Consider the following 7,552-nt stretch of genomic DNA (forward strand, 5'->3'; position numbering starts at 1 on the left):
CACCACAATGGCCATTGAATTTCAACATGAGTTTTAAAGGAAACATGCAAACCCTAGCACGAAGTATTCACCAGATGCCAGCTGTGATTATTATAATCTGAGCATATGCATAGTACATACATGTCCATCCATGGCACAATAAAAATAACAGCCTTGGGCTGAGCGTGGTGGCTCATGCCTGTAATCCCAGCACTTCGAGAAGCTGAGGCAGGCAGATCACGAGGTCAAGAGATCAAGACCATCCTGGCCAACATGGTGAAACCCGTCTCTTCTAAAAATACAAAAATTAGCTGGATGTGCTGGCGCACGCCTGTAGTCTCAGCTACTCTGGGGGCTGAGGCAGGAGAATCGCTTGAATCTGGGAGGTGGAGGTTGCAGTGGGCTGAGATGGCCCCACTGCACTCCGCACACCGGCCTGGGAGACAGAGCGAGACCTCGTCTCAAAAAAATAAAAATTACAGCCTCGGGTTAGACGTGGTGGCTCACGAGTGTAATTCCAGCACTTTGGGAGGTCAAGGTGGGAGAATTACTTCAGACCAGGAGTTCAAGACCAGCCTGGGCAACATAGCAATACCTCATCTTTACAAAAAATTTAAAAATTAGTCGGGCATGGTGGCATGAGTCTGTAGTCCCAGCTACTCGGGAGGCTGAGGTGGAAGGATCGCTTGAGTCCAGGAGACTGAGACTGCAGTGAGCTGTGATCGTACTGCTGCACTTTGGCCGGGCAACAGAGTGAGATCCTGTCTCAAAAAAATAATAACAGCCTCAAAACTGTTGTGTGCAGGGGAACCATCCTGCCACCTCCCTTCGGTTTTGGGAGAGCTTAATCCTGAAAGGGCTGTGGAAGGACGAGGTGGCTTGGGGACTGGTAATGATCTCCTCCCAGGCTTCATCACTGTTCTTTTAAATAATTAATTCATCTTCTTCCTTGGTGTTTACATCCTTCAAATATTTGTAGACGGTTATCATGTCCCTTTAGTCACCACTTAGCACCACTCTGCATATTTGCTGTCATGTTGAGTGTGTGTTATCATCATTGTCATTATTATTATTATTTTCCCCCAGCTCCCTCCCTCAGTCCCTCAGCCACCATCATCACTCAGTGAATTTCCTCCAGGTTCCCAACCTTTCAAGTACCAGGTTACCCAAGATGGGACATTAAAAGTCAGTAGTGGTGACAAGCCCTACTTGTCACAGAGGGCTTGCAGGCTCTCTGGTTCCTCACTAATTCTCATCAGTTTCCCCAAAGCCACAGCAAAAAAAAAAAAAAAAAAAATAGACAAACTAAGTAAAAACAGCATGCTTACACTGCAAACACAGCTTCCAGACAAATCCCCCAGCCCCTGCTCCCAAACAGATAATCCTCAATTTCCTCAAATACAAAATCAGGATGAGAATCCCTGCTCTCAACGACCTGGGATTATTGTGAAGATTCAAAGAGGAAAAAAACTGAAAGGTGCTTTGTAAACTAAAAAACAGGGAGGGTGGTAATATCGGCAAGTCCTTCCACATAGGATGGGATTTCTACAAAATGTTCCAGAGGTCAACTGTTCTAAAAAGCTAAAAATTCTAAGTTAGAATTTACAAATGAACTCGATAGAGCTGAGATTCACCCTAAAATCTGTCTATTGAAAGAATATAAAGAGATGCCCTACTTAAAAGTCTACTCATAGATGTTAGTATTCCAAATAAAGTGTGGAACTCAGAGCTGGAGGCTGGTGGGGCCTTGGACAAGTTTACAGATGGCCCTGACGAGACTTTAGAAGGTCAAGCTGCTATAAAAGACTTAAAAAAAAATCCACCTTGTCTTGCATTTCAGATCTCACTGAAGAGTTCTTCTGTGCCTGAAAGACTTATTTTCAGTCTGAGAAAATGATTTTTCAATGGTTCTGTTGAACATGCAATTCTCATGCAAGTATTTCTATAATTATCCTGTTTCAGTTATAATACAGTTTCTGGAACAATAGGACTTTTATTGTATTGCCATATCTGTTATAATAGATGTTTTATTACAGAAAATTATGGTAGAGTCACTATTATGATTCTGAAGTTTTTATTTCAAATTGCTCAGAGGATGGAAATTCTTTCTCCCACTAGTTTTACTTTAAGGCAGCTTTGAATTTGGGGTGGGGGTGGTTTGTCTTTTCTTCTATTGGAGCTTTGGTCTGTTTGAGGTTTTGTTCTATAGCGGAATGTTCTCTTTCGCTCCAGTGTACATAAATGAAGTCACCTTTGGTATTCGCTTGTTTGTTAGCCTGTGGTGCACACAATTTTAAAAAGAATGTCACCTAGATTGTCTCTATATATCTGTAAAATTTCTTTCATTATTGCTGGAGAAATCTCCATAACCCTGGTATTAATTTTTTTTGAGATGGAGTCTCACTTTGTCTCCCAGCCTGGAGTGCAGTGGTGCAGTCTCAGCTCACTGCAACCTCTGCCTCCCAGGTTCAAGCAATTCTCTTGCCTCAGCCTCCCTAGTAGCTAGCTGGGACTACAGGTGTGTACCACCATGCCTGGCTAACTTTTTATTTTTTATTTTTTTAGATGAAGTCTCGCTCTGTCACCCAGCCTGGAGTGCAGTGGCATGATCTTGGCTCACTGCAACCTCTGCCTCCCAACTTCAAGCAATTTCTGGCTAATTTTTGTATTTTTAGTAGGGATGAGGTTTCACCATGTTGGCCAGGCTGGTCTTGAACTCCTGAACTCAAACGATTTGCCCTCAAGTGATCCACCCACCTTGGCCTCCCGAAGTGCTGGAATTACAGGCATGAGCCACAGCACACGGCCAATAAACTATATTTTGAATAGGTAAATATTAGTGATCATGAAACACTAATACTAGTGACCATGAAAACAGAGGAGCTGAAACTTATAGGCGCATTCAGGCTAGGTCACATCCTATTTCAGGTGGTAGCTCCACCTTGAAAAGCAGGGGGCTGCAGATTTTCTTGGTTAAATTAGAGGCTGCAGACACCCCAGCTGCTAGAGGCAGAGCTGGGATTCAGGAGTGGGCTTGCTGACCCCAACATTGAAGGTCTTCCCCTCCAAGAAGACCCCACCCGTGGGGAAGGGTGACCCTCAAATCTTGGACATCAGGTCCAGCTTTCGGCCCAGTTGACTTTTCCACAAAGGAAGGATTTCAGGGCTCTGAGAAGTCCCAGAATATCTGCCCACAGCAGTCTAGCATCATCACAACCCACCTTCAGGTGTAGCCACTGTGTCTCCATGCTCCTGGTAATGCACGCTCCCAGGCTCAGAGTCTGAAACTGCTGATGGAGGGGCAGGTTCTGGGCCCTGCAAAGAATCGAGGTTCCCCAGTCACAGACTTCGATTAGACAGAGCCCCTACAGTTTTCAGATGATTTCTTAGGCTACCCGGAAAATAGAGAGAGGAAGGGACCTGCCCTTGGTCACACTGTCAGTAACACAATCAGAAGGCCTTCCAGCCTCTGTTCTTCCCTTAACACATGGCTGGCAGAGATGGGGAGACCCTAGAGGGCCCTGAGGGTGAGGGCATTTGCACTGGGTGCAGAGCGGCTTTGGAAGGCAGGGAAGTCCAGGAAGGTAAACACACACACACGTTGTATCAGGGAGGAGGAAATGTCAGGGACTCCTCCAGCACGGAAAACATCCTGATAGTTTGGAACGCCCGGAAGAGTAGGCACCTTGGAATCTGCAAGGCGTTCTTTTGCATTTCACCTCCAGTGGGGTGGGGTCTCTGGCGTCTGCCCTCCCTCCTACTCTACATGCATTACCCATCTTATAGCCTGGCCATCCCTGCAAAATTCCAGCTGTATGGGGGAACCACACTTCTGACTTCAGAACGAAACCAGTGTTTTGCACACATTCGTTCCTCAGTCCCCTTGCTGGCACCCTTCTCTGTTATGAAAGCAGAGATCCCACTCGAATAGGGTGACTTTGGGGCGATGGATTACCTTTGGCAGATCCTGTGAGTCAGGAATTTAGGGGTGCAGCGTGGGCCCACATCATACCCAGTAGCCAGGGAAGCCCCTCCCCTACCCGAGGCTCAAGCAGGAGGCAGGCCCCAAACCCTCGCTCCTCTCTGGTCTAAATCCCTGCCGTAGGATTTTATTTTTCGGTGCTGCCGTGCTTTGCTGGAGGAGCTGCCAGGGGGAGCTGCGCGGGGCGGGCCCGGGGGACCAGAGGCCCTTGCTTTAGCGGCGGCCCTGCAGGTGCCAGAGGCTTGCAGAGTGATCTGAGCGCGCCAAGAGATTGCTGTCAAGTAAGCTCCTCCACAAATCTGCAGAAACCTCAAAGATTACAGCGCTCGCACGGCGGGAACGCAGCGGCTTCCCATACGCCGGCAGACAATGGGGCGCGGGAAGGAAGGGGACGGCGGCCTGGGGACCCCCGCGCCCGCAGCACGTGCACCGGACCTGCAGCGCCCGCTTTACAGATCGTGTCGTTCCACCCCTAAAACAAAGGCCCCGGGGCCCCATCTGTGCCGGGCGCGGGGGAGGGCGCCTCACTTGCTGCCCGCCGCGTGCAAAGCGAGCTAGACAAAGGGCTCAGCCCTGCAGACGCGAGCAGTGGGGAAATAATTAAGCACTAAGGAAATATTGTATGTGGATTTGAGACCAACGGGAAACGCGCTCTCAAACAATGCCCGTTGTTTGCACCGAGCCGCTTTTCTGCTAAGTTTCATCAAGTAATTTGCATGCCATTTCAATAAAATTAACGAATTTTGGTCGAGTTTTTTGTTTTATTGACATAAAATAAAAATTTTCCTTTCCTTTATTATTGAAATAATTCGCCCCCCATCCCCACCCCCGGCCCCCATCCTCTGGGAAGGCTGCACAGCGCGCCGAGGAAATCTGCCCTCCCAGCCAGACCCCAGCAGCCTTTCTACTGCGCTCCACAGCTAACTCCCCGGAAACCCTGCGTTTGTTCTGGCTGCCCCCTTTGACTGTGGCGATAAATAGAACTTCAACCCTCTCACTTTCTTATGCCTGCTTTTCTTACAGTGAAAGCACCAGAATTTCCGCGTAGGAGGGACTTGGGGGCAACGATGCAATTGGAAGGCGCTGGAAGGTAAGGGACTTCCCTTAAAGCTTCATTTGCAAAGCGAGCACACTGTTTGCTAAGGTTTTATATTGTATCTTTTAAAAAAGATAATGTGGGGCCTGGCGTCTTGGCTCACACCTGTAATCCCAGCACTTTGGAAAGCCTAGGAGTTCAAGACCAACCTGGGTAACATAGTGAGACCTCGTCTCTACAACAAATTTAAAAATTAGCAGGGTGTGGGAGCCTGTGCCTGTAGTCCCAGCTACTTGGGAGGCTGAGGCAGGAGGATCACTTGAGCCCAGGAGTTTGAGGCTGCAGTGAGCTATGATTGCATCACTGCCCTCCAGCCTAGGAGACATAGCAAGACCCCATTTCTTAAAAAACAACAACAACAACAACAAAAAACAAAACAAAACAAAACAAGACTAATAAATCATCACTAATTGGTATTATTAAGGAACAACATCAGTATCACTGTAGTTGTTATTTATTGCTGCATATCAAATGCAAAACTTAGTGGCTTAAGACCAATGGCCCCTCTCACAGCTCCCAAGGGTCAGGAATTTGAGAGTGCTGTAGCTGGGCGGTTCTAGATTGGGCCCTCTCTTGAGGCTGTAGTCATCTGAAGGGGTGCTTGGGCCTGGTGATGTGCTTCCCAGAGGACCACTTTCTCATGTGGCTGGGCTCTTGGCCATGAGGCCTGAGTGCCTCAGCAGGTGGGGCTCTCCACAGGCTGTTCCAATGTCCTCTTGATGAGGAAGCTGGCGTCCTCCAGAGGGAAGGATCCAAACAACCAAGCGGAAGCCACAGCATCTTCATGATCTAGCTTAAAGGTTGCACACCATCACTGCAACACCCCTACACATTGTTCCATGTGGCTGGGACTGCACAGAGACATGAAGGCTGGTAGGCATGGATCACGGGGGCCAACTCAGAGACTGGTTACCACAAGTGATTATCATTAATATGATTTGGTAGGGCTGTTTCAAGTGCCTGGAGGAGAGTATTATACAGCTAAAGCCATCATTTCTTGTCTTTGTAGTCAATGCAAACAAAAGTGGTCAGTTACATTTAATGGTATTCCCAGACAACAAACATAGACTCAGGGCCTTCCCAATGCCAGCTCCCCCTTCAGACTGGGGAATAGAACAGTAGCCGAGAAAGATAAGGTCCCCTTCTGGCATCCCTGACTTTCCAGAGAAAGAAAACGTAAGTGTACGCATGAACATAGCAGCCAGGGCTACAATACTATCTAGACAGTACTGCCAAATGGGAAGTACAGGCCAGGTTTGGTGGCTTACACCTGTAATCCCACCACTTTGGGAAGCTGGGGTGGGAGGATCACTTGAGGCCAGGAGTTCAAGACCAGCCTGGGCAACATAGAGAGCCGTCACTACAAAAATAAAAAATTAGCTGGCTGTGGTGGTGCACGTCTGTAGTCCCAGCTACTCAGGAGGCTGGGGCAGGAGGATGGCTTGAGTCCAGGAGCTCAAGGCTGTGATGAGGTATGATTGTGCCACTGCACTCCAGCCTGGATGACAAAGCAATTTCAAAAAAAAGTGGGAAATTCAGGGAGGAGACTAAGCTCTGAGTGCCAAGGTTGGAGGTCTGTACACCCTGGTCCTCCCTAAATTGCAAATCTGAAATGTCCCAGGCATTGCAGATTTCCTGTGAGCCAAACCTTTTTGTAGAACAACAGACAAAAAATAAGATGTTTTTTTTTGAGGAGTCTCTGTCGCCCAGGCTGGAGTGCAATGGCCGCCATCTCAGCTCACTGCAACCTCCGCCTCCCAGGTTCAAGCAATTGTCCTGCCTCAGCCTCCCAAGTAGCTGGGATTGCAGGCACCCGCCACCATGCCAGACTAATTTTTCGTATTTTTAGTAGAGACAGGATTTCACCATGTTGGTCAGGCTGGTCTCAAACTCCTGACGTCAAGTGATCCACTCGCCTCTGCCTCCCAAAGTGCTGGGATTACAGGCGTGAGCCACTGTGCCTGGCCTAAGAGGGATTTTTGATATTGTCACACCCTCATGGAACACCAATACTTCCCCTTCCCAGAAGGCAGGCTGCACAAGGGAGGAGGCTGTTATGTCTTATTCATCCCTATAGCTCTCATGCCCGGAATGATTGGTACATAATTGTTATCACTAATGACTGTCATTAATAATAATTATCTAATGGCTATCAGCCTTGTTGGTGTCCCCAAGTCTTTCAGGTTTAATGGACGTCCCCCTTAACATTAATAAATAAAAGTGATTTAAGCCCTCAGTCTACTTACAGTGAAACATGAGAACTACAGATGAAATCCTCAGCGCCCCCCAACCAACTGAACAGACCCCCTCTTGGCCAAGGGGACCCCAGAGGAAACTTGACACAGAGTTCCCAGCCATGATGGGAAGGGAGGTCAGACATACCCCACTCTACCCCCTCCCTTTTGTGGCTTAAACACAAATGAGCAGCATTCATGTTAAAATAGAGGTCATAGTGATCACGGTGGCTCACGCCTGTAGTCCCAGCATTTTGGGAG

Source organism: Hylobates moloch, unplaced genomic scaffold (genome assembly GCF_009828535.3).
Source record: "Hylobates moloch isolate HMO894 unplaced genomic scaffold, HMol_V3 SCAFFOLD_12, whole genome shotgun sequence".
Lineage (NCBI taxonomy): Eukaryota > Metazoa > Chordata > Mammalia > Primates > Hylobatidae > Hylobates > Hylobates moloch.